Source organism: Anser anser (genome assembly GCF_964211835.1).
Source record: "Anser anser genome assembly, chromosome: 4".
Taxonomy (NCBI): Eukaryota; Metazoa; Chordata; class Aves; order Anseriformes; family Anatidae; genus Anser; species Anser anser.
The window spans coordinates 30,194,461-30,221,843 of record NC_139724.1 but is presented as its reverse complement, the minus strand read 5'-3'; the positions used below and the strand labels follow the sequence as shown (position 1 = coordinate 30,221,843).

General features: G+C 35.7%; 1 long non-coding RNA gene across 1 annotated transcript in view; it reads right to left on the bottom strand.

Moving 5' to 3' along the window:
• Positions 1-3,268: 3,268 nt before the first annotated feature.
• Positions 3,269-27,383, bottom strand: part of LOC310898705 — a 200,121-nt gene continuing 176,006 nt past the window's right edge. Inside the window, exon 16 of the long non-coding RNA XR_014583567.1 lies at positions 3,269-5,547. This is a non-coding gene — a long non-coding RNA (uncharacterized lncRNA). The remainder of the gene's footprint in view (positions 5,548-27,383) is intronic.

Sequence of the window (27,383 nt, the reverse complement as noted above, 5' to 3'; positions counted from 1 at the left end):
TTTGGGATCTCCAGAAATCCAGCAACCAGGACAAACTGCAAGATGTCTACAGACACCAGACAATGCAAAAAGTATTCAAATTCTGTTTAGGAAAAAAAAAAAGAGAGAGAGAGAGAGAAAAAACAAGCAAACACAAATGGATATGTAATAGACTTACTCATCAGCAAAACATTTAGAGCCTTTACAAAGAAGAATGTAATGCATTATTGGCACAAAATACAGTATTCTGATTTGTCCTGTAAACTGTTCTTGTCAGAATGATGTTGCCTGGGTGACTTTCTTGAATACTTATGATATTTGGAACCAAGATTTTTCACACAAATTTGTTGCAGCTGTCAAAGAAATCCTAATTCAGAAGCATTTCAGACCTACAAACCTCCAAGTGAAGAATACACTGAACTGTTTTGCATTGTTTTGTGGTTCATAAGCAGTTTTTCTTTTTCTTTTTAATCGGTTCTGTTATATTTGGTAATATTTTTGTCTTTTTCTATGGTGTTAATGTTTACTTCTTTCATTTTTATATTCATCAGGGCTATTCTGGGCTGCCCTGATGTCATAGACAGTGAACGTACCCAGAATCATTGGGTGACCTCCCCAAAATGGGCCATGAAGGAAAGCGCTGAATTTTAAGGGGAAAGATCTGTCTTCTGCTTGTAAGATGAACTTCATTAAATGAAGAGCCACCAAAGGAGAAAAGGAGGTATAGGTACAAATTGCTCTATATTATCTCAATTTCTCTAGAGACCTTTTTTAATTATGAGTAAATTACAAGAACAGCAGCTTCCACAAGGCAAAGACATAGTTCTGTTCTGTCAGCAACTCCCTACAATTATTTTTTTTAAATGCTTAGTAGTAGAATTGCAAGACATTTTTATCTTTTTCTGAGATGCCTAATTTAACACGGGCGATAGATGAAACCAGTTGCCATTGCTGGCATCCTCCCTCCCTCTTCTGCATCCTCTCTGTGATGCCCACAGTGAAACATTGATGCTTGACATGTCCTACTTGCACAAATAGGTTGGTGAGGGAGACAGAGCTGAATGCAGTATGTGGGGATTTAAAACAAATGAAAAAAAAAAAAAAGATAAGGTGACCAAACCTAAATGTTTAAAATCAGCTAGCATGAAGCAAAACTTCAAGCTACTTTCTCACTTTGAAGGGGAAAGGGAAATGCAGTGTTCAATGTTGCACAAAAAACTAGCTAGCAAATGCTAACCTGGCAATGGCTGGTTACAGAGTCACATGTAACTTATCCCGGGTGTGATCTAGAAGGCTGTACCAGTAAGGACAGAGATATTCTGGAAGACAAATAGCTTAATACCTGCAGTACAATCTGTTTGCCATGGTGTAGATAGATCTTAAGCCAGCTAGGAAAATACACTTTTTTTCAAGCAGAAAAGTGTGTGTGTGAGAAAACCTTGATGAAACCTTGATCTTAAACTAATAAACTAAGTGTTTACTAACACTTTGTTACCTTTAGATAACCAGCTGCAGTGAGTCCTGGATGAAGGCCCATTGCAATAAAGGTAAGTGCTATGTGTGCCTCTGATTTCTATAAGCACCATTCTGCCACAACATCTATTGCATGTATCAGGGTCATGACACTTTGTGCTTCAGAAAATCATAAGCAGGCACTCAAAAATCAAGGTAATTACAAGCCATGTCTGATTTGAAGAATTTTGGCCTGAATTGCAGGAATGGATTTCAGAAAAAAGAAAAATTTGGGGGGAGTAAGCCATTATCTGATGTTTAAAAATCCCAACATCAAAAGGTAATGCCTCTGGGAAGAAATATAAATGGCAAACTGAAAGAAGATTAAAAGTGATTAAGTCATAAAGTCTTTAAGCTATGGAAATAGAGAAGATAAAGCAAACAGCTAACTCAGTTGATGTACAGCTGAAAGTCTGTACATTTACAGAGAAACTCTTTCTGTTGCTTTTACACAGGCTCATTATTCCCATCAGGTGATGAACAGGGAATGAACAGCTTAGGGAGATTAGGTTATGGGCATAATAAATGTTCAAAACCCTTCCAAAATGAATGCAAATGACAAATGTAAGAGTACATGCCTAAGAATAATTTATAATCCTTGCATCGGTCAGAAAAAAATATAATAGCACCAGCAGTTCATTATGCACAAAAGCAGACCCAAATTTGACCCAGCTTTCTGCTACAGTCTTCAGGAAAGTAAATGTTATCTTGATATTTCATAGTAAATGGTCTCATTGGTTGAGTACCCTAATTCTGTTAAAGGAAGACCCTAGCATCACTGAAATATCAAAATATCTTAATGACCGTAACTATTTTATCTTTTTAATTTTTTTACCTGGTGAGCACTGACAAGTTTTTGGTTTTGTTTCTGTTTTTAACTATTTACATTTTTGTTGGATCTATGGAAAGCAGTATGAAATGGCTGGAAATGAATTGTCATGTGGATTTTTTTGTATAGGCAGATTTTCTTACAGTTCTTTCAAATGACCTTTAAATTCCAAGAAAGCCATGTTTTAGAGAACACTAGCAGAGTACTGACTGTGTTTTAGGTCTGATTATGCTCTATTATATGCAGTATATGTTCCCAGGCACAGTTTTAGAGGCATTAAGAAAAACATTAAAATAATTTGACCCAGAGCTGCTAGGCTTATGCTAGGTTATTACCATGTGAAACCAAATAATACAAAAATGCTTAATTTATTCTGAGTGTAAATTCTAAAAATAATATACATATTCTTCTGCTAACTACAAAAACATATATATAAAGGAATACTGAAAAAGCATGACAAGAAAATGTCCAGAAAGATTAATTTTGCAAAGACCAACACTTGAAGGATTGTATTTGTTTTTTGTATTTTCTTATGCAGCTTTAGTTCTGAGAGAGACAACACCCTGTGGTGAATATATGTGGTCTTGCAGCTGAAGATCCTGTTGTGTTGCACAAGCACAATGTCAAAGGAATTACAGTTGTCTAAGGAAGTGTAAATCTGTCATGTCCTAACAATTGAGCTTTTCAACCAAGATAACACTCAGTTAAGCAACTTTTGTGTAAAGATTATGTAATTTATTAAAATTTACATTTAATGAAAAGCAGTTGGAAGACTAAGAATATGTTTTCCCCAATGTTATGTGGAACTAAATTAAATTTACAAGATCTTAGCTTCTGGGAGGGAAATGGAATTCCTGTGCCCTGTGTATTGGCGTGTCACTGTTTTTGTGTTGCCGCTTACTCATCAAGTTAAAGCATTCAGGATTAGTCTCTGCTTTTGCAGGAATGCATGCACAGAAGGGCAATTGTAGGAGTTTATAGTTCAGAGAAAGCTAAACACCATTTCCACCAGGGAGGTGAGAGGAAATAGATGCTTTCCTAGCCTGAAGACTTTCCCCTATCGAAGTTCACAAGCTTTCTGTATAATAACTAAATGGATATATTAGACCTAGAAAATCACCTGTCACCTTCTTACTTATTAATCAAAGATTAGCTTTTTAGAATTTCAGAGCATTTGACTCTCTAATTACTTATTGAAATATAAATAACATAAAATCTTGTCAAAGAAATATAAAGAGTAGATGATACAGCCCTCATCTTCTAATCTGTCTGATCTATACTTTGTATCTACATTTGTATTGTTCCCACCTGTTTTGACCCTCTCTTTTGCATTTCTGTTATTTTGGTTTCATCAGTTCAGAACGGATGATTGCTTGGTATGGGCTACTGGATAACAGCAATAATTATACCATTTCTTACTGGATGGAGATAACACTATACAAGGACCTTGATGGCTGAGGAGGGCAGAAGGCAGGCTTTGACACCCCATCAGTCTCCACCGGATAGGACAATGTTATACTCCTCCCTATGAAAACAGTGGAAGTAGTGTTAAAGCTCTGCAGCAACATGGATGACGTGGATGGAGATGTTTAAGAGTCAATCTTCAGTTCTAAACTGTGCTTCCCAACAATGATTCAAATCAAACAATGATTAAAAGCAGTTTAATCATCCAGCCTGTACTTTGCCACTATTACAAATCAAAAAAACAAACAAACAAACAAAAAACCCGCAAGTTCATAAAACTCATAAATGTGTTTTGACATTTTACATTATAATTTGACAAGTAAAGAACACTTCTTCATTTGATGATTTTCATCCTTAACTGATGATACATGCATTTTATGCTAATGAGGGCCTGAATTTAACCTGATATTTTGGTTCTAAAGTACAAAGATTATAATGGATTTTTTTGGATATTAGACCTTGCTCCTTTAAAATATCAAGAACAACAACAACAACAAAAGTTTTAATTTTATTAAAATAGCAGCTGCACAGTGCTCTAAAAATTTCTAACTTCAGTCTTTTGTACACTATAAAATCCATTCTTAACTTACCAGCATAACTCTCATTAATTAATTAAGCTTTCCATTTGATTTCCAGCCATGTGTATTATATAGGATCTAGCCCTTGTTGGAAAGATTTGCTCCAGAATTTAGCTTTTTAAGGAGGAAAAGTGCTCCATGAAAAATCGCTTTTACATTTCTCATGAAATAAAAGGAATTTTGCAAATGAGAATAGTAGAAAAGCTATCTATCTTGCTGACCTTGCATTCCCAAATCTACAGAGAGTTCAAAATGTAGTATTTAAGGGTGTCTGCTGTTCTCTTCAGCTGTTTAGCTTTGTAACCTAAGGTTATAGGGTAAATGTCAGTTCTCTTAATTATTACTGCCAGTCTCATAATTACCCCAAGACCAATGCTTTTTACGTAGTATCTCCAATTACTAGTTTAAAAATCTTTTAACTGTTCAATCTGGGGAATTTATGTAAAAATGAACAATGTAAAAGATTCAGTACTGATTTTTCTGCTCAGTATTCTGCATTCTTCAACTCCTCAGATTCACACTCATGACTCAAGAACAGAATTTTTGCTTGCCCAACTAACTACAGCTGTGATGCCAGCACATCAGGACAATTCAGTGTCACATTATCACAGCAATAGTAAGGCCACTGTATTTTTAAAAAAGCAGAACAGACAATGAAGACATAATCATATGATATGAAATTTTTCTTGAGACACACAAGACAAAGCCCCACCTAATGAAACAGTAGTCCAGTTTTCTTTCAGTCAGACATCTGAGTTTTGGAATGGTTTAGTCCACACAGAGCAATCTTTGCATTACTTTCCAGGCCAGAATAAATTTATGCCCAGCTTACTTGGTACACACATAAAGAAACTCAGATCTGTCTGCAGACATATGTATATGGTAGCCATATCTTGAACTCTTTTCTTCTGTGCAGCGCTGTATAGGTAGGAAGCAGGATCAGAATCATAGCAACTATTCTCCTTTCTCATGCTAAAATATTCTGATGGATCGCCATCAGCTGCCAAGACTTCTGCTACAAATTTGCCCTGGGAAATGTGGCATAAGGTGAAAATTTTCCGTGAGAGTTCACAAAATATATGCTTTCACCATATCAGGAGGTACTTCTGCATCCTGTGAAGAGGTGGTGGCTGAGTCAGCATGGTCCGCTCCTCCTTCAAGTGAGGTAGGACTACATTCATCTTTCTGGGGATAAATATGATATTTTTGACTTAATTAGCAGATGCTATTTTTACATCTCATCTATGAAAATATGATAGCAAAAATTCCTAATTTGATTTGTACATTGAAAACAACATTAACAATCACAACTATCTTCCAGCATTTCTTTTTATCTGGATTTATTATCAGAACATATCTTTTAGTATAATAAGTGTTATTCCTGAGAACATCTCGTGTATTTGCTTGTTTTGTTTAGAACCTGGTTTTCACTTTCCTATCTGTATTTCTCATAGCATGAATAGATACTTTCTCAAGGGGTACCTCTGTTTACTAGATATGGACTGAACTATAAGATGAGCTGTTGAGTGGTGAGTGATGTGGGCTCAGGAACAATGGAACTCTAGCTGGTGAGACACCCATATATGGGATTTATTCCTTTTCTATCATATTCTCCTTTCCACATCTGTTCTTTGTCTTACTGAAGGTGATATAATCCTTTTGGGATCAATCAGAGAACTTCAGCATTTTAATGACTGAGCTCCTAACAAGGACTGACTTCACGCACCAGTCAGTCATCTTTAAAATAAAAAACAATAAAATAAACTTTTCCCTTGGTGTAGCATAAGGAACTCTTGAAATACCAGTGGAGGATTTTCTTTATCTGCTTGGATGCTAAAGGAAACAGAATCTTCCTAATGTACCAAGCAGAAAGATGAGCTCAATGAGCTGATAATTCTGTAAGCATTTTTACCACTGCATCAAGAAATGGTTGCTATGGAGAGAAGTTGCTATGGCTGCTAAAGTGACTGCAAAGCAATGTTTCTTTCTTTCTTCCTTTGTTTTCATGAAAGACCTTATGATTTGCACTTGTTGAAATTAAAACACTCTGCTTTTCTTAAGGAATGGAAAATATCCCAACACCATGCATTTGACTTGAATCAAGAGGATAAAAAAACCCAACAACTCCTGTCTTACTGGAAACCTGGTCAATAACTAAACATTCATTATAATTTCAACTAAAACTATGGGATGCTTATATCTTGTTCCTCACTGTCTCCTATTTCCTCTACACTTTCTGCTGCCCATTTGAGATGTTAATTGCCTAAAGATAAAATTGTTCTCCCTTTCATCTCTTGATCTAGTTGAACTCAGTTTCTCAGTATTCTAAACTCAATTAGTTATCCAGCTCCTATTGACTTCTGTCAAGAGATGGCTTCTGATGTAGCAGAAGGATGAGCTAATGTTGTGTTCTGAGTGTATTGCCTGAAATATGATGACCATGATACTGCTATGCTATGGTCAGTTTTCTATTACATATAATGAAGGTAACCTCAGTTTTTTGTTTTTTGTTTTTTTTTTCTGTGATATGTAGACCTTTGCAATCAAATAGGTTGTGAATATGGAAAAAAATATATATTACTGCTGCCTGGAATTCCAACTCAGTATTCAATATTGTTTTCTTTTTCTGTTGAAATTCCTGTTTCATAGAGATAAGTATTAGTAGGTTTTCCATTTAATGAATGTGTATTTTTCATATTAATAATACTTAATATTTAAAAGTGTCTTAGCAGGCATAGAAAATTATATTTATTATATGCCTTTTCTTAGAGATTATTAATTTGTATGTGAAGGTTAAAATGCAATACTCTAAAAACCATGAACTTCATTCATTTCAAAAGTTTTCAAAAGACCCACATCAGGACAGGATAAGTCTGTATTCCTACATGGTTGCATTGTGCTTATGCCATGAATGAAGTCAGATCCAGAAAACAGAAGCCAATGAAAACAGCATATTCTACAGCTAAAAGTAAATACTGTTCCTCTAAATGCTTCTATGCTCCTAACAACATATTGAAAAATATGAAATAATCATCTCTAACTAGAGAGGTTTTCTCAGAATCTTCACTTACTTTCTCTATTTATTTACCCATTCATTCTCATTAACAGCTCTCAGAGTTCCAGGATGCCACGAAGGAAATATAACAGGTATATATAGAGAGATATCAGCATCTAAGGAACAAAGATTGTATTTTCTTGAATTCATAAGCTGTTGAAAAGAAGCTATTAGTTATCGCAAATAAAATTTCCTAGATAATAGATATTCAAGTAACCTGTTTCACCTTTTCCTATTTTTAAATTTTTATTTTTATTTTCATCCTAGAGTGCTATTTGAAAATGGGATTTAATACCAGGGCTTGACACTAAGAAGGATGATGGTGTGAGATGGTTAGCATATGGTGAGTAAAACTATCTGTAGCAGAAAGCACAAGTCTGACTCCCTAGACATGTTTCTTCTCTTTTGAACAGGTGTGTGGGACATAAATAGACAGAAACAGGTTGTGGGAACCATTTCATCTTGAATAGTGGTAGACAAAATCTGTTGTTTCTTAGTAGTTCCACAGTACTGTTAATCTATAGAATCTTCTTTTAGGGATTGATCAATTTTCTCTTGGCACTATGGACTAGCCAGCAAGCAAATATATTACTCTTAAGTTACAGTACCATGTGTATTCCACTGCTAGAACTCCAAAATTGGAGTTTCTGCTTTTTGGTGCTCTATTTTCTCCTGTAATTATTAAAGAGTTAAAACCCACTGTTCTACAGTAAATAACACACTGCTGCAATAATTTGCTTAGTGTATTTTAAACACTGCAGTTGCATAGTAATCTGAACTGTGAAGGAATGCATCCATTTTTTCAAAAAGCTTTACTTTGCAGAATAAAATTTCAATTTCCGTAAAGGTGGGATATATATAAAAATATGTATATGTGCATCTTGTGTGGTTTATATGCAAATACATATATTCTGGAAAAAATAACTGGAAAAAAAAATCCTTCTTGTTCTATGCTTCCCTAAAATATATTTGCATTATGAAACAAGCTCTTAATGATACACTGAGAACAAATGGAAGTATAACCATTTTGCAAAGGCAGAGTAATCACTAACATCTGCATGCACTTCCTACAATACTTGTTGCTTAGCCTCCTCTCATATCTTGATGCTCTTTTTTTTTCCCCCCTCACTTTTCCATTCATTAAGTGGTTTTAGAAAATCTTTTCATGAAGCAGAGGCAAATAAATACTTGATCTTTTCATCTTTATACAAAGTACTTGATATTGAAATTCGTTTGATCCTTTTCATGACTTTCTTGTAGGTGCAATAAAAGCATACATAGCCTTCCAAATAATTCCAGGTAGCTCTCTCATTGTAGGGTGCCATTATATTCCCTAAATTCCTGAACTTTAAAATTAATTTATAATATAAATATATAATTTAATTTAAAATATAAATGTGTACATGAGTGTACAATATTTGTATGTGGTATCAAAATGGAGAACATATAAATATTTTATGAAGACAAACATAAATTGAAAAAAAAAAAAAGAAAATGCCACCACCTTTTCCTATTTCTCATATATGGAAACAACTGTGATAATTCTCAGGTATCAATACAATTTATCCTTACTTTTAGTATCTTATTTTCACAACATTTTGGAAGAATCATTGTTATTTTACTCTTATGACTTCAATATTAAAGGAGTAGAGCAGAGGACATGAATGATATGGGCTGGTCCACAGCTGTGGTGCTTTGTAAATTACGGTGTAAGAGAATATAACTGTAGCTAGATATAGAAATCCTCTGAATAAATCCAAGTCAGCTCTCAAAAAGTAAGTAGCACAGCCTTTTTGGTGTATCAGTGTGAATGTAACAGCTCAGCTGAGGGGTTAGATTAATTATCCTGGTGTCATTGCTATAAAAAAAGTCTATCTTCTTTGTGGGATCCAAGTTAGTAAGACCACAGAGTACAAGGCTGTGCTTGTCAACATGTTCAGTGCTTACTGTGGCATTTCTATATGGTAATGATGTGCGTAGCTCATGTGACCTCAGAGACTACTCAACCCTAATTGACTTTTAGCTCCAACATGCTATTGCTTTCCCCTCCGTTTCTTCTTCTGACCTCTTCTATATCTGAAAATGGTTGTGTGTATATTCTTGAGCAAAGAGAAATTTAAGTACATCTTTTCCTCTGATTTTGATCGGATGCTGGAACTCAAAAATGTAAAATTTGTATCTCAGGATCTTCACCTACTTCTTTGTTTCAATTTCTATCTCATGAATATTCCATGGTAAACTGCTGTCCTGAATTTGTAAAAGAGAAATCTGAGGAGATATTCTGAGTGTCATCTCTGATATTTGCAGTCCCTTGAGTGAAATGTTCGGGAAAAATTATCATAGGCAAAGACTCCTAGTTTTAGATCTTTCTTCTACTCTTTCCATTTGCAATATTTAACTCTGTGAACATTAGGGTGTGCGTACTGTATTTCTGATTCTTTATGAACTATACGACACACTTTCTCTGGTATACTAACTTGGTTAGCTCAATTTTCTTTGCACTCACTCTTTCAATCTGGTTGTACATCCATGTCTGCAAAGCCTTGTAAACTCATTCGTGGAATACTTTCATGATGCTAATGAACCCACAGTCTAAACTCTTTGGGAGATTTCATGCCTGCATACTTGTAATTCACCTCAGTATAATATCCTTCTATGCCGGAAACCCCTCTCAAAATATCCAGCATTCTGGCATGTTTTGTTTTTATAGTGACAAAGATGATGAGAATAGTAGACTTCCAAATTGAAGAACGATACTATTTCAATTTGTTGATGCCTTTCTGTTCTCCTTACAACCACTCGGACAAGAGTTTGTTTCTGAATGCTCATAAAGATGTATCTGTTTGGAGTTAATGCGATACAAGCTGCAGATTTGGAGTTAATGGCCTTGGAAGGATGCCTTCTCTTCTTTAGTTCAGTTATATTTAGAAATAAGTAGATGCTGTAAGCACCTCTTATTCAACTCTCATTCAACTTTCAACAACTTCTGCTCAGGGACAGTAGTTCTTTTCTTTCACGATTATCTGATTTGCCAATATCTTCTCTTTTTCCCTACCCACTGCTAAAGATGAAAAGACTGAAAAGTAACACTAGTTACAAGAACATTTTTGTTTGGCTTGTTTTTCTTGTTCTGCTTTGAAATTAATCATATTCTTGCCCTTTCTTTTACCCCTGCCCTGTGTGTTCTACTTATTAGTAAGAAGATTGGAAGCACACAAGCAGATCTGCTTTCTTAAAGCACAAGTGAAAATAACTGCTTTGACTTCTGTGTATAAGCATTTCTTAAAATCTTTTAAATTGCTATCTTTATAAAACAAAAGCTTTGTAAGAACTTAACTATAATTCACTGTAGTTCATTTATGAATCTACAGTTATTATCAAACCAATTTTATGAACACTAAGCTTAGAAAAACTAAGGTTCCTTCTTTTGCCCTGCTTGTACTTTATTCCTACAGAATCCTACTGCTATAGACCAAAAGTAATTTCTCAAGAACAGAGAAAGTCCTCTGTCAGTACAGGTGCATGTGAAACTATTTTATCTGGACAACTCTTAAGGATACATGCTGTGGGTTTTTTTGCTTTATTTACCAGCAATATTGTTTCATTTTTCCCTCCCACAGAAGTTGTATAGATCTGTGCTGCTGTTTCAGGCACCCTTGCCTTGTGCTAGAACTACTTCAGGGAGACATACATACTGTCTCCACCCTCAGCTGGTCTACAGAGATTGCTGTCTGCAGGCCTCATGTGGAGTACTGTCCACTGCAAATTGAATACATACTAAATGGTTCCCCAGAAGCGTCTCACAGTCCACTAAACAGCCTCAAAAAGAACTTTCTCTTTCTCTTTCTTACTAACTCAAATCACTCAAACCAGAATATTACCAAAATTATTTCTGATTATCAATTTTCTGACTTATCTACAGTGTCCCAGCTTGGGGCTTTTATATAATTGATCTATGCTTTTTTTTTTTTCCTTTTTTTTTTAAATTTTCTTTTTTTTCCTTTTTTAAAGCAATAGTTTCTGATTCAAGCAAACAGCTCTTGAGAGAAACTCCAAAGATTTTGCTCTCGCTCCTTTTCTTTGTGTATGGTAAAAACTCTCTATCTTAATGGAAACAGAAGTGCTCACTCAGCCATTTTGGAGTATTTCTTTGTCCTTATGTTATCCTCCATAGGTTCTTCAAACTGTCTCCTGGTTTTATTTTCCAGTGGTTTCAAGTATGAGTGAGCCCTAGTGAGAAAAAGAAGTCTTGAGATACAAACTTTCCTCTTCTTTTGCCCTTTTAATGCTTTAAAATGTATTTAGATGCTTAATCTCCACTTTCCTTTCTCCTAAGAACCCAACAAAATGACAAAATTTTGATGTCGATCTATCACAGAGTGTAAGCCTCTGTCCTGATCTACATATAGGTAAATTGCAAACGTGGATTATGGTCTGGTAATATACCAAACAAACTGCCTCAAACAGGTTGTGACATTTTACTCGTTAGTCTTCATTATTTACTTTATTTTAGATGTCAGTACACACAAGGTGGAGTGGAGGGAGAATAGTTCTTCCGTTGACTCCAGGCACTGGCCCACAGAGGGACTTCTGTAAATAGCACAACTTGTATTCAGCACAGTGCACTATTGCTGGTCTCAAGTACAAACAGACCTTTTACATCAGCCATCAAGAGCTTTACGTTTTGCTAGAAGAATACATGTAAACACAGGGACAGATTAGCCTCTGGATGGATGGAGAAACGAGCAGAAAATAAGTGATTTATGCAGTACACAAGTCAGGTTATGTCAGGCAATGAGTTATTTTGGTTTTGGAGATTTATTCATTTTCTGAGGGGAGAAAAAAAAATGAAAAAGAAGGGGAATATCTTTATTTGAGAAGAAAACCCTTCATTGGTTTCAAATGGCGCACAGAATATAGCCAAAGATTTCAAGACCTGTGAGAGAAATGTGTAAGACTCTGGTACCAGGTGCTGGGGCACAAGTGATGGAGGCAAGGCTGCAGGACCTCCAGGAGGGAAGGCTGGTGCTGCCCTGTACCTGATGCAGACAACACCAGCTGGCTCCAAGGGCCCAGGGCATTTGGCTACAAGCTGGGGACAACATACCACAATTCTCTAGACTCCAGGGTGAATACAGTATTTTAATAAACATAAATTGTAATGAAATTCTACAGATGCATTTTACAACATGCAAATGAACCATAAATTAAAGGAGTAATTATGACAAATGCATGCTTGTTTGTTCAAAAAAAAAAAAAAAAAAGGACTCAAACTAGAGTGCCTGGTGCCAAAGCAGTTACAAAAATATATGAGAGTAGAAAGGGAAGCTGGCATCTGCCTTCCTCCTTTCTTCTCCAAAACTCAGCACTAGAAGCGATCAAGCAGTTCATCAGATTTAAATGTTTTTTGCTGCATTTTGTAGGGACAAAACGAGAGAATTTGGAGAGATCGCCACTGAATGAGAAAATGTATACTGTTCTGTACTATAGGGAACTTAGATATTTTGGTGCCCTGAGCAAGGCAGATATTTTTGGCAGTGTGAGGAATGGCTAGAAGATCAGACAAGTGTCATTTATAGCTGTCATTATTGTTGCAAAGTTATTGGTCTCCTAGGAGGCCAAAGAGAGGGCTTAAAGCTGCCTTAACTGCTGTAGTTTTTATTTTACACTTCACCTCCACCCTTCTCCATTATGTTGCTAAGTGAACACCATCTCTCTTTGTATTTTATGGTAATGTTTAAGTTTAGAACAATATTTTGTCAAGTAAGACATCAAAAATGATAGAATCATAGAATGGCTTGGGTTGCAAAGGACCTTAAAGATCATATAGTTCTAGCAGGATGCCACCCACTAGATCAGGTTGCCCAGGACCTCATCCAACCTGGTCTTGAACACTTCCAGGGATAGGGCATCCACAGCTTCTCTGGGCCACTTGCTCCTGTGCCTCACCACTCTCTGAGTGAAGGATTTCCTCCTAACCTCTAATCTAAATCTCCCCTCTTTTAGTTTAAAACCATTCCTCCTTGTCCTGTCATTATCTGACTGAGCAAAAGTTGCTCTCCATCTTTTTTTATAAGTCCCCTTTAAGTATTGAAAAGCTGCAGTGAGGACACCACAGAGCCTTCTCTTCTTCGGGCTGAACAGCCCCCGCTCTCTCAGCCTTTCTTCATAGGAGAGGTGCTCCAGCCCTCTGATCATCCTCGTGGCCTTCCTCTGGAGCTGCTCTAACAGGTCCACATGTGTAGAGCCCCAGACCTGGATGCAGTGCAGGTGGGGCCTCATAAGGGCATAGCAGAGGGGGACAATCCCCTCCGATGACCTGCTGCACACTCTTCTGGTGATACAGCCCAGAATGCAGTTCATCTTCTGGGCTGCAAGTGCACACTGCTGGATCATGTCAAGCTTTTTGTCCACCAGAACCCACAAGTCTCTCTCTGCAGAGTTGCTCTCAATGAGTTCTTCTTCCAGTCTGTACTCATGTCTGGGATTGCCCCTGCCCAGGTGTAGCACCTTGCACTTGAACTTGTTGAACCTCGTTAGGTTCATGTGAGACCACTTCTCAAACTTGTCCAGGTCCCTTTAGATGGCTTCCCTTCCTTCTGTTGTATCAACTGCACCTCTCAGCTTAGAGTCATCCACAAACTTGCTGAGGGTGCACTTGATCCCATTGTCTATGTTGTTGAGAAAGATATTAAACCTTACCAGTCCCGGGACAGACCCCTGAGGGACGCTACTCGTCACCAGGTCCACCTGGACACAGAGCCATTGACCACCACTCTCTGGGTGTGATCTTCAAAAAATAGTGTAATTAATGTAAACATTGCATTAGGTTTTTTAGTCACTTCTTTTTTAAATATTGGCACAGGAGATTTGCACTTGTATGTAATGGCTCCAAGGGACTTACACTGCCAATATTTAGGTTCAATTAATAAAAGCTATACATATATGTTAAATAAACATATGGCTCCTTTACAGCCATTTATGCAAATAGCAACCAGAGATATTTATTTGTTTTCCACAGGTATTAAATTTCTGTTGGCCAAATTGTGCCTGCAGCTATAACCATGCTGAGGTTGTTTAAAATAAGTTTTTATTTTCTGTAATGACGAATGTGCTATGAGGTATCAGGAAACTCGCCTGAAGAAATTTTTCTTGATAGTCATAGGAACAAATCCCTATTCATTGAAAGGATAAAAGTGAACAATTTTCTATGTCTAAATAACATTATAAATTAATGGAACTCCTAAAGAGGGATCAGAGTGATTTTGTTTCAAAAAGTATTTTCTTTTTCTAAGTGTTTCTTATTAATAAAATATGATTTCAAGTATGAAAGTAGATCAAATTGATTTTGTATCAACTGACACAAGTGCCTATAAGACTGGTCTGAGATCAATATAGCAGTACTTAGAACAATGTTCTTAATTTTTTGCTAAGCCAACAAATTAAATGAAGTAAATAATACATATGCAGATTTTCTGAGAAGGAAAATAATCAGACTATTATTAGCACTAGCAGTATTCTTTATTCACCTGTCTCAATAAATCCACAGACTTTTCTGTTTTTGTTTTGTTTTGCTTGTTTTAGCATAAAAAGGCAACAGTGGAAACCAATTTCATGTTTTCTGGAAAGTTTCATTTAGGCTCTATTTAATTTGTAAAATGATGTGATTTTCTTGTTAACCTGAACATTCAGATCAGTATTTTCTGTTTGATTGCTTAGCATTTTTGGGTAATTATTTTTCTGGTCATATTTAATTCCATTTAGACTATAAAGCTGTTGTGATAAACATCAAGCCTTTACATGTTTTTGTACTAGTGCAGTGGTGGTGTTACGTGGATAAGAACCTCTGAATTCATTTGTAAGATAAATTGCAAAATAATTTTAAGTGACTGTCAGAAGTTGCTGAATTCCAGTGACCTGGGATAGTTTTTGTTAGTATGTTCAATTTTAATCATAACTGAGAGAAAACATACCGTGAGATTTTAGTGCTAATAACTAAACTACTGTCAGCTCAAACACTGGAAATGTTTGAAAAAGTCTAACTCCCTGATGCTCCTTGATTCATAAACTTGTCAATTATTTGCAGGAGAAAAAAAAAAATAAAAAAAAAAATGGAAGGGAATAACACTCCAGTACCCAGCAATTTACTAACGTGTTGTAACTGGCTTTTCTTGGAACAATGAGATTATCCCAGAACACATTATAGTTGAAATTACTTAGAAATCTCTATACCCAGAAACACAAAAGGACTTACAGCTGATAAAACCTTCCTGTGAGGCCCGGAACAATCAGAGTAATCATGTGGCTCCTTTGTATTTGTTCTCCAAAAAATGTTAACAAGTCTGACTGGGATTTAAATATTTAGAGTAGAAATCTAATTTTTATAGTTACTATGTGGAACTATAGGGACTGTGGCGAAACAAGCAATAGCAAGCTTACAGTAAAGACAGTTTTAGGAGTGACATTTAGTTCATAAGTGGCAGTATATGCTTTGTTTACCGTCTTCAGCTGTGGAAATGCCCAAACTTTGGCTCTGTTCTTACAAGATGATGACTACCCTCAACTCCCCATGGGCTAAGTTCTGCTGTCTTTGTTTACTGGAGTAAATTTGGAGAGATCTCATTTATCAGGGCAATTGCCATGGATTCACATGAGTGTAAGGTAGCAGAATTCAGGCATTTATTTAGGCTGCAATGCAGGGTGCTTCTGAACATGCAGAGTGAGACCCTTAATTTGCCATATGTTTGAAACAGCAAAATCTCACCAACGAAGTTAGCATATATTTTTGTAATTTTCTCTTGGTCTAATTGCTGGATGTTATCTTTTTTTTTTTTTTTTTTTTTTAAATCTCTCATAATGTGCTTTACAGATCAAAGGGTATAAAATGCAGAAATATGCATATGAACACCAGAGTGAGAACAAGTCAAGACTGTGTGTCTCCTTCAGATCACCACTGGGTTATTTGCAAGAAATGCCTCCTGGAGATGTTTTGTCCACAAGCCAGTGTAGAACCTGTAGATCCCAGTAGTGGTGCAGCACTGTTACTCTGCACAGTCCTTCTCCCTAGCTACAGCCAAACTACAGTGATTGTTTTCTACCCCTTACTGTACACCTTGGAGCTCTGGGGTTGAGACATCAATTCCATCTGGTCCATGTGCCATCTATATCTAAGATGGGAAAAAAGACAGATGGTTCTTTATCCCACTTGCCTCAAACAAGCCAGCCAGGCATATTGCAGTTCTAATATGTTTTTTTCCATTAAGCTAAAAATTAGCAATTCATAAAGAAGAAATTCACTATAGCGTGCAATCTTTTAACTTCTTGAATTTGCAGTATAACGGTGATCCAAAGTAATTGAAACTATATAGATAAATCATGCTAATACTATAGATTACTTTGGTTTCTAAATTCTATATAGTAAGTTAAAACAGTCATTAGCAGTTTTGTTAAACAACTGTTTATTTTCAGTTAATGTAGTTAACAGTTGTGATATTTGCTACTTTTATGGATGAGTGAGTTGTAGCATTAGGAAGAGATAACTGTTACCCAAAATTGAGTTATTAGTAGCCCTTCAAATATTGAGAGCCAATTTCTCAGTTCAGTCACTCAGAGTCAGTTAGGGATAATTTGGGACTTGGTGTTTCTGTGGTGTAGGGTTGCAGGTCTTTCTCTCATTGTTCTGGCGCATTCACTGAGTAGAGCTGTTCCTTCACTTTACAGTCTTCTCCAATGATTTTTTTTTTCTTTCTAAAATTTATCATTTGTGCTAGACACCCAAGGTAACACCATATTTAGAGCTCTAAAGTAGTAATATCATGAATTGTGTGTGTGGTTCAGATATTTAGGTAAACTCTGCAGTTTTATTTGTCAGTGACACCATCAGCTGAAAGCAGAGGCATACAATTTCTCCTGACAAAACTGCATCTATTATAAGCAGGAAGAAAGTTGCATGCTATGCCTGATAACTTTCTGCGATCACCTTCCTGCTCATGTAGGAAAAATCTTTCAGGTTGTGGATCAAGTAGATTTAAAACAATCTTAGCTTCATTTAGAACATCTTTGCTTTCAAGAGACACCCTACAACATAACCCAAAGTCCATTCTTTCAGTGTTTGCAAATATTATTAATTACTTCTACGAAGCTTTTATTGTAAAGAAACAAACAAACAAAATATCTAAATATTGTGTAGATTTGTTTGGAGATCAGAATAGTAATGTCTATGTGTATGAATGATTATTATAGAAGAATAAACTACTGATACAATAGAGACAGAATTTGTGCTATCAGCCACAGTCATCCATTTTGTAATTATGGAAATATAGATAACTTTACAGTAAGAGTATCAGTGTATGGGTTTCCATATTTCAGATATATAGTTGCAAGTCTTGTTCTTTCTCACAGAAATGTTTGTGCCTTAGCCACAGAGAATCTGAAATTCAAAAGTTTGCACACAGGTAAAATGAAGTTTTGTTTGTTTGTTTTGTTTTGTTTTGTATCAATCAAACATATCAAGCAAGAAGGGCTTCTGCTTCTATTTGCTTCATCTTTTTGATTGGATTTCTACAGCTAATGACTAGTCATATTGTTAGTAAACAACTTCAGAGAGAAAATAACTGAGGTAAATCTGGGCATACATCCAGTCCTGAGAGTGGTGTTAAAATAAATTCACACAACGTAATAAAAGGACTGCTGCAGGTAAGGACCAGTGTTAGCCCTAATCACTCAGAACGGAAAGCTTATAAGATTGATTTATATTATTGTTTGGTACTTACAGTGTTAGATCTCATAAATTTTCTGTTAGGTAAACTACCACTTTGACAAGTATTCCTGTAGTTTAGTACCTCTGAGCCTCTAGGAGTTGCATTGCAACTAGAAATAACAACTATGAAATGAAGTTTTCTAAATATGCCCCAAAATGAAAGCAGTAAGAACTGAGACAATGAGATTTTTAGGTAAGACTCACTGCTGAGGTTTATTAACTCATTTAACTCTTTTTAACTCATCTGAGGTTTATTTTTATTTATTTATTTATTTATTAAGAAAAGAAGGGCAAAATGGTTAATTTTCAAGTTCAAGTTCCACTTTCTTAGATATGGGAATAATCATCATATGGGCATAGAAAATAAAATATTTGCCTTATTTATCTGTTCTGTTTTTGAAATAAACAACAATAAACAAACACCAAAGAGGTACAAGACAAAATATGAATCAAAACAAATTTGTATTTGTTTACAGTAGAGCAAGTCATTTAGTTCAACTTGTGATTGTGAGATGATGCAGTATATTACAGCTACATTTGCAGTTACATATTTTTAACATCTAAACTATTATTTTTCTTAACTTTGAAGTGAATAATTAACTATATTGAATAAGATGCAGCCCCATGTATACTTAGTTTGATTTAACTTTAAAAAAGGGATCAATAAATTGATCCCTTGATAATATTAAATGGAGTTTTATGCCACTTAATTATAAAATTATTAAGTACATGTCTAAATTATTAAAAATAATTTAAAAAATAGGTATTTGATCCAGTATTAAATTTTCAGTGCCAATTCCCACAAGGAATAGAGGGACTTCAGTGTTAAAAACTTGGTCAAATTTTGTGTGGGATGGTCACAAGAACAAAGCTACATTAGTCAGAGGTATATAACGTAGAATTTATTTTAAGCAGGATGGGAGTAGCGGGTGAATGGCAATTTAAATTTAAAAATTTCCGTTATGTGACACTCATACCATACATTCATGCAACACATGGCTCCAGACCCTCATGTCCAGTTCAGACCCACAACAAGGATCTGGGAGAACAGGACATCCACACTCGTGGGACCTTAGATATGGCTACTCCACCCTAGGCTCAGCCTTCTGTACCATGTTGTATGTTTGTTCCTCCAAGTAATACAATGCAAACACTCAAAAATAAAATAAAGTAAAATAAATCCAGAACTAGTTATACTCTATATTCACTCTTTCAATACAGAATCAGTATATTGCCAAAAGGTTACTGTCTCAATAAGCAGCTATTCAGTCTTTGCTTTCAGCCTGTTTATTTGATAAATGTTCATAAAACATTTTTGAAGCTCAATATCTGAGTTATGCATTGAACAAAGAAATACCAATTTCTTCTTAAACCAGCCCAGAAGGCTCACTAAACAATATTTAAGTACATTAGAAATAATACAAATAATACAAAATGAAATAATACAAATGTATTTTATAACATTGAAGTACTAGTGAGTGAAGCATTGATAGCTCCTTTTAAGAAAGGGAGAACTTTGCATGCTTAATTTTATAAATCTACTCTTGAGTTGATGGCTTTTTTTTCTTCTTTTGAATTTTCTGTGGAGAGGTTAATAATTCTGTAGTGTTGCACATGTTCAGGACTGATTCTGATTGACTCTGGATGCAGTCATGAATGCTCACTGTTTCTATACAGGTAGCTCCCGTTGTCTTGGACTGGGCATATAGAAGGAAATCTTACCCCTAAGCGCTACTGTCTATTATCATTTGGTGTGCATCATCAATTTGTATTTAGGCAGCTTGATTCCATGTCACAAATTGTACCTAGCTGAAAATAAATAAACAAACAAATAAATAAATAGTTGACTAAGGAATTTAAATAATACCGCCATTATTTATCAAATAATTTATTTGATAAATATTATTTTGGCTGCTGCGGTATTGGTTCAATATCATAAGTATTTGTTTAAATAAACTAGTCAAGGAAAAAAAGACAAAAAATCAATGGGTAGTGTATTTGATAAATTATATTTGACAAGCTCAACTGTAGGCAATGTTTTATTTTCTATTCCTGTATTAAATAATTTTCTTTAAAAGCGAGAACTCTAGTTAATTTTCTGTTCCAGATGATTCCCTTTGGCCAGGTGGAACTGGATCTGAAACAATGGATGCTGTTTTGGCTCTTGCAATACTGTTCCTCTAGAGGTCCATGAATGAAACAGATTAGGTACTTTCACTAGAAAGAGTTTTTGTAGCACCCCATATTTTGAATGTAACAGATGGTGTTGTTCAAAACCAAAATTCAATTTTAATCACACCTATTCTACTTTTCGATGTGTTAAATGCACAATGATGATTTGAGACATGCTTTAATAAAAGTGTTATTTCTTATTCTGATTATAAAAAATACCAGTAAGATCTAGAAATGAGTGTCATTCAAAAATTCAGAGAAACGGATATTTAAAACTTACTTTACATGTTGAATTGATATTTTTCGTAAGTATCTTTAATGTACTAGAGGTTTTAGCTACTTGGCTGAGTAGGTGATGACCTTCCCTTACGCTTTTTTGTATGTGTGTGTGTCTATTCTTCCTACAACCTGAGAATCATGATCATTAGTTCCTTAAAGATTTTTTTTTTTTGAGGAACTTCAGAAAAAAAGATACCTGGAAGATATCATCTAAGCTGAAACTGGTGGAGGTTATTTAAAATCAGTTTTTTTTTTTTTTTTTCCCTCTAATGATATTTCAAAGATTTAAGATATTTCAAAATCAGCATCAAAGAGATACAGCATCATGTCCTATTTCCACGCAGGCTTCCCTGAAAATGCTCTGAAACAAATAAGACTTATTCACCTCAGACCAGGCAGGGCTCAAATCAACATATATTTCAAAATGTATCTCTTCTCAAACCAAATGATTTCAGTTCTTTGTTTTCTTGGGCATCATGTTTTGTAACTTCCTATCATCCTCTCAACTCCATCAATTTATTTCTTTGGAAATACAGTGACCAAACCTTGATATGGTATTCCAGCTGAAACATTGTATATGCTGAATAAATTAGGAGAAATTTCTCTGATGTCTTACAGATGTCATGTTTGTTTATGCATCCAAGTATACTTTTTCTTGTTTTGTGACAGCTTGATGTTAGTAACTAATGCTTTCTTTGTGATCTGCATAGACTACAAAATTGTGACTAATGAGCTAACTCATATCCGTCTTGCATTGGTGCTTAGCTTTACCTTTCAGTTTATGTTCTACTTGCTTTTCATTACCTTATTATTGCTATTGGGAAGCTGTATTACCACTGGCAAGCTGTGTTTACAGAGGTAGTTTTAGAGTTGAAGTTTTTTCACTTAAAAGCTCTATTCAGTTTTTGATAAAATTGTCAGGTAGATATGAAGGCTCAGTATTGGGTAGGGTTATTTTCAGTAAGAATGAACAGTAAGGGACTCCAACTAGATTAGGCTGTCATATTTCTCTCCCTCTTGTGAGATCATGAATAGAAGATACTTAAGGCAGCACATGCTGGTTTGGTAAGGAGCAATTAAAAAAATGCATACACAAATATGCATTAGATTTGGTGATAATGAGGGCAGTATAGTATTTGTTTCTGGCTAACAACAGCAGATATCAGTGTGTGCCAATGGCAAAGAAAAACACTCCATGTTCTGATTCAGGACGGGATCTTCACCTCTGCTATATCTTACTTAGCAAGAGGTTGTATATGCACTAAAAATCCAGAGTCCCATTAGGTCTTTACCGCTCTTTGTTTCTCCTGTTATTTAAGGTCCTTTTGTAGGGGATTAGTATATCTGGGTAATACCGTTCTCCAAGTACCATTAGGATATTCTGGTTATTGCCTGGAGGCATATAAGATGAATTCAGCAAGAGATGTAGATCAGAAGAAGAAAAAGATGTCAAAGCTGAGAAGCCCCCCTGGCCTTGCAGAAGTTCAGAGAGAAGTGCAGGAATGGTAGGGGAGAATCTCCATCTGTTTGGGGCCTCAGGCACCAGTGGTTCCTTAGTGTCTGCTGTACTCACCTGTAGCTTGTGCTTTAATTTTTCTGAAGACTGAAATATTTTGCTAACTACAGTTTTTCCACCTGATAGAGCATCTCTAAGTGAAACCCAGTGGCTTTTGATGTTCAGAAGGACAGACAAAATAGTAATTGAAATTTCTAAAGAAACAACAGGGGTTAGACATGAAAAGAAGCTTTTGAGGCCTTCGGCTGCCTGTGTGGAGTATGCTGCAATACCCTGTGGGCTGCTTGAGACTCTGCAGATTTTTCTTTATCATTCTGCATTCACATCTTAGGAAGACAGTGGTACTTGCCTAACATATAAGAACATCTAATGATATCTCTGGCTTTAATTTGTATGAAATTATGAAGGTTTCTACAGAAGCAGGCATTTTGTCTTATCTTGTACCTGAAAAGTTCAGTTCTGTCATTGGCCAGACGAAGATAAATTGTGTAAAGAGTCTGTCAAAACTTGAGTGTATTTTTCTGCATGTTAATGATACAAACAGGATGAAATACCGTTTTTGTTGCAGTCAGTGAGATATTTGTTCTTGACTTAGTCAGGACAGAAGGTCACCCACAGAGGCAAAGCTGAAGCTAAAATAACTCTTTGGTCTTCTTTGGATTCAACACTTATTCCAACCACCATCCAAGTTAGATAAGAAACTCAACAGCACTCACTTAAACATTTACTTGGATAGTTTAAATGTTATCCCAGTGGAAACAGTCTCATTCTTTCCTTACTCTCAGGGAGTTTAAATGCAAAATCATATGTTTTATGATTCAGAGTAGTGAATATTGTCTGAAAAGTCCCAAGAGTAACATCTCTTATTTCTTTGTGATATATAGAAGTATATTCTACCAGTTTCCTTGCATGCTACTTTAATGAGGGGAAAAAAATAATAAAAAATAATAATGAACAAGCATCCAACAGCAATACCCCAAAATGACCTGTCTAAATATTACCTTTACTCTTTAATCTGTAAACAATGTTGCATCGGGAAGCAGACCACAGAACAGCAGTCATTAACCTGAGTGTTGCTAGATCTTAGCGATATCGGTTTATCAAACCACTGCATTTGCTAAAACTATGCTACTTTGCTATGCCAGTGCTTCTGGCATAGGTCCAAGTAGTTTTTAGACTTCAGAGTGATGACAACAGGATTCACTTGCCTGCACAATCAGATGACTGCAGACCTTTCAGCTGTCATTGAATATAACAGCTTTGACAAATGTCACGGTCACATGGAAGCTTGTGGGGTATGTTATCTTGGTTTCCCTCTCATTGCATCCAGAGCGCACAGAGTGAAAAATATCTGGAGGACCTCTTTGAGTCAAAAAAGAGTCATCACAGAGTATTATGAATTATTATTATTATTATTTTTCCTGAAACTGCAGGGTTAGGATGTCTTTGTTTATTTCAGTGAAGAAACTAGGGACTTGATATAATATCGCCTTTAGTTTCTTAATAAGTGAATGCACTCATGTATGTCACCTCTAATTTAACCACAGGTAGTCTGCCTTCTAGGTGTCATGTTGTGCTTTCAGGATAAGATATAGTAGTTTAGACAAGTATATTTTCCTCATGTTCAGCTGGACTCCTACTGAAATTTTAAAGAGAAGTGTCGGATTCAAAATGCTATGCAGGTTTTTTAATTACGTTAATGTAAAATAAGTATCCCACATAGGTATACAGTGCTTTAAGAACCTTCATGTTGTTGCCCAAAGCTGAAGCCATAAACTGCAGAATATGGATTGTACAGGATTTGAAGAGGAGCTACTCTAAAGTAAATAGCATATATATGCTGCGGCCAGATGGGGGGTAATATATTTTCATAGGTTTGTCACGGAGAGCAAACAAAAATATATATTAGTTTTTCATGATGAACCATAGGCTTTTCCCACTAAAGTTGATGTCAAAATTGATATTGACTTCAGTGCTGTCAGAGCAACACACTGACAACTTACAATGCCAAAACACATTCTGACTTTTTTTGTTGTTACGTTTTCCTCCTAATGTTTCTGTACCTTTCATTGTAAAGATCCACTGACTTTTTCTCTCACTTGGCTCAGGAAAAGCATCCTGTTAACAAGAGCAGTGTTTTTTAGCCATCCAAGCATAGTTTTCAGCAATACTGTTCTAAAATGTTTTAAATGATACTATTAGTGTCTGTGTACTGACTGTGTTACCCCAAAGAAGACTTGATTTCACTTACACGCAGAGTAATGAGGTATTAAGAAGTGGATATGAAAGCTTGTGTGTCATGCATTAAAAACAAAAAGAGAGAGAGAGAGAAGTGACACTGAGCAGGCTAGTGAAGGAAGGGTTGAGGGAATGAAAGGTGAAGTATAGATTTGGCAAATGGAAAGAGCAAGAAAATATAGAAGAAAAAATAGAGGGATGTAGAGGTAGGAGGGGCTGGCTTTAAGCCCAGGACACTGACAGCTTAGATTTCACCATACACGTACAAAACGTGCAAAAATTTTTACATGTAAATATTTGAGTACATATATTAAATAATCATTATATAAAAACGTAAATCCATGCCCGTACATTAAAAAGTAAACAATACTTACATGTGAAATATTTACACAGACTCAACTTTCTGTGAGAAAAATGGGGAAGAGAGAGGGTAAGCAACACATAGCATCCCTCATATTTATCATAACTAAGCTGAGCAGAGAGGAGCACATTTTCAGGGTATCTGTTGGCCAGTCATGCAAAAGGGTTATTTTGTAGGAACAAAGGGGAAGTGCAGGTTGGAATGGGGCCTAGAACTCTGGCTCTGGGACAGTTCAAGTGTTGATTTAGCCATATTTCAATATAAAATTAGACTAAGTAAAACAGTCTGTAATTTCAAGGCAAGATATAAATTTCATAACACAAAAAGTTAATAATGTTAGTGTCATTGTGCCAAGAACAGAAGACTTTCTGGAGTACGTGCTGCTACTCTGGCAGAACAACATCAATTCTCCTGCAGATTAAAATCTAAATTTTATTGAACAAGATCAGCAGTACACAAAAAGGCATGGAGTCTTTTTGACAACAGCTTGCAGAAGCACTGAAATTAATCACCTAATAGCTTTAAGTATCAATCTTATTCTCACCTTCCCATAAAATATTTGCTTGTCATTAGCCTTTTTGAGTTTGGGTTTTGGGACTGGAGTTGCCTTCATAGCACTCTTAATCTAAGTAATTTTTGTAAGTTTAATCTGTGTGAGAGACATCCTGGGCTCAGCAAGAACTACTCACTAGATACTAATGAGAAAAATCCAGTTTGTGGTACCTTGAATATATGCAGGTTAAGGAAAAAGCTTGTGCAATCACTGTGGTATCTTAAGAATTGAGAAGAAAAATAAGCATTCTTACTACTTTGCAAAAGGTTTATAAAATGATGTTTCTTACATTTGCAACTGGCAGCTCTTCTGTTGTTTCTGATGGGGTCCATTGTAGCAGAAAGTGGGCTTAAGTAGGTCACGAATATAAGCATGAAGTACAGAACTTTTGAATTAACACAGATTGTCACACTCAAATATATATTATGACAGTTGAAGGTTTTTTTTTTTTTTCCTGTTTCGTTTATATTGTCTGAAACACCAGAGATTATTTTTATTCAGAATATTAACAGCTTGCAGAACAGGAGAATGACATGGTGTTTCCTAGCTACTTTGAGAGAGCAAGGTGCAAAGATGTACAGTATTTTGTTTTCTTGCATTGTATCTCTGGGCTAGCCTGGGAGATGTCACAACTACCAGGCTAAAGAAGGTGGCTGGTCTCCCTAGGTTCAACCTACAGGCAAACTAGAGAGGGAGAGACCCTTTAGGCAGTGAGCCAAAGAAGAAATCAGCATAATTTTCTTCAAAGTACTTTTACAATTGTGTCAAATGACTGGAAAACACTATGAAGGGTACTTGACTAAACTTTTTAGTTTGGGTGCCCAAAGTCAGGTGGTGTGAATGCTATACGAATGTTATATAGATTATGCGATCTCTATAACATTGTCACTGCTGCACAGTGGACTTTTAAGGCATGGAAAACAAAAGCATAGCTACAAATGAAATAATAATTTGTGTGATTCTACTAGCGATGTTTCTGTCCTCCCACTCTGACTGTCCCCACAATTTTGCTACAAAGAAATACGCATTGAATTGCACCTTCTTAATTGAATGAAAATGCATTTTTTGCAATATTTAGATGTTACAAAAAATATTAATTTTGATTAAATATTAAAACATGTAACCTGAAATCTCATGAGAGTCTGACCCAAGCTCCGGAAGGCTGCGGTTTTCTCCAAGAGCATTGTTTTCATCTTGACGTTGCTGCTGACTGCAGCTCAGTATGGATACATAATGGCCCAGTCTACTTAGAGGCAATCAAGAAACATTGCTTCTACTAAGATGTCTGACCAAGTATTGCATTATATTTCAACACCAACCTTTAAATTTGGGGATTATGAAAACCACTGTAAACCACAGAGACTGAAAATTACAATTAAAAATACATCTTTTTGTCTGCAGTGTCATAAATTAAATGTATTAACATCATGATAATGATTATGGATAACATTATCACGAGCAACTGAGGTAAAATGGACTACACAGAGCATACACAGCTACTAATGCCCTAGTATTTCTATTTCCTTCCAGGGACATTATTCTTATTTTTTAATATCATAACCTACTCAATTTGAGTTAGGTGTGCTTGTGATGTTGCCAAATCCAGAAATCCAGGCCTAGTGTTCCTGAAAAGCAAAGAACACATTCATGGTAAATCAAGAAAAGACTAGTTTTCTTTTCTAATTCATGGATATATTGAAGTAACTCGTGGCATTGCAGCATAATGGCAACAAAATGTATGTCTAATCAAGTGTATTGCCGAAAAGCAAACAAAACAACTATTTTTTCCCTGCTCTGTACTGAGAAAGATGTAGTATATTCTCACTTCACAGAATGACTAAATTTTGAATGATACATGAAATAACAAAAACCTCTGTGACCTACTGCTCAGAGAAAATGCAGACAACATTGTGCTTTCATATTTAGGAGAGCTGTATCTGCTAGTTGTGAAATACACAATCTGACTGTAAACTAAGCCCAAGAAGCCTCAAACATCTTCACATTAAAGCCAAAGTAAAAGAGCTGTCCACCTCACTTTGTTTTTTTTTCCCCCCTACTTTCTTTGCCTTCCTTATGAAGTCAGCTGGA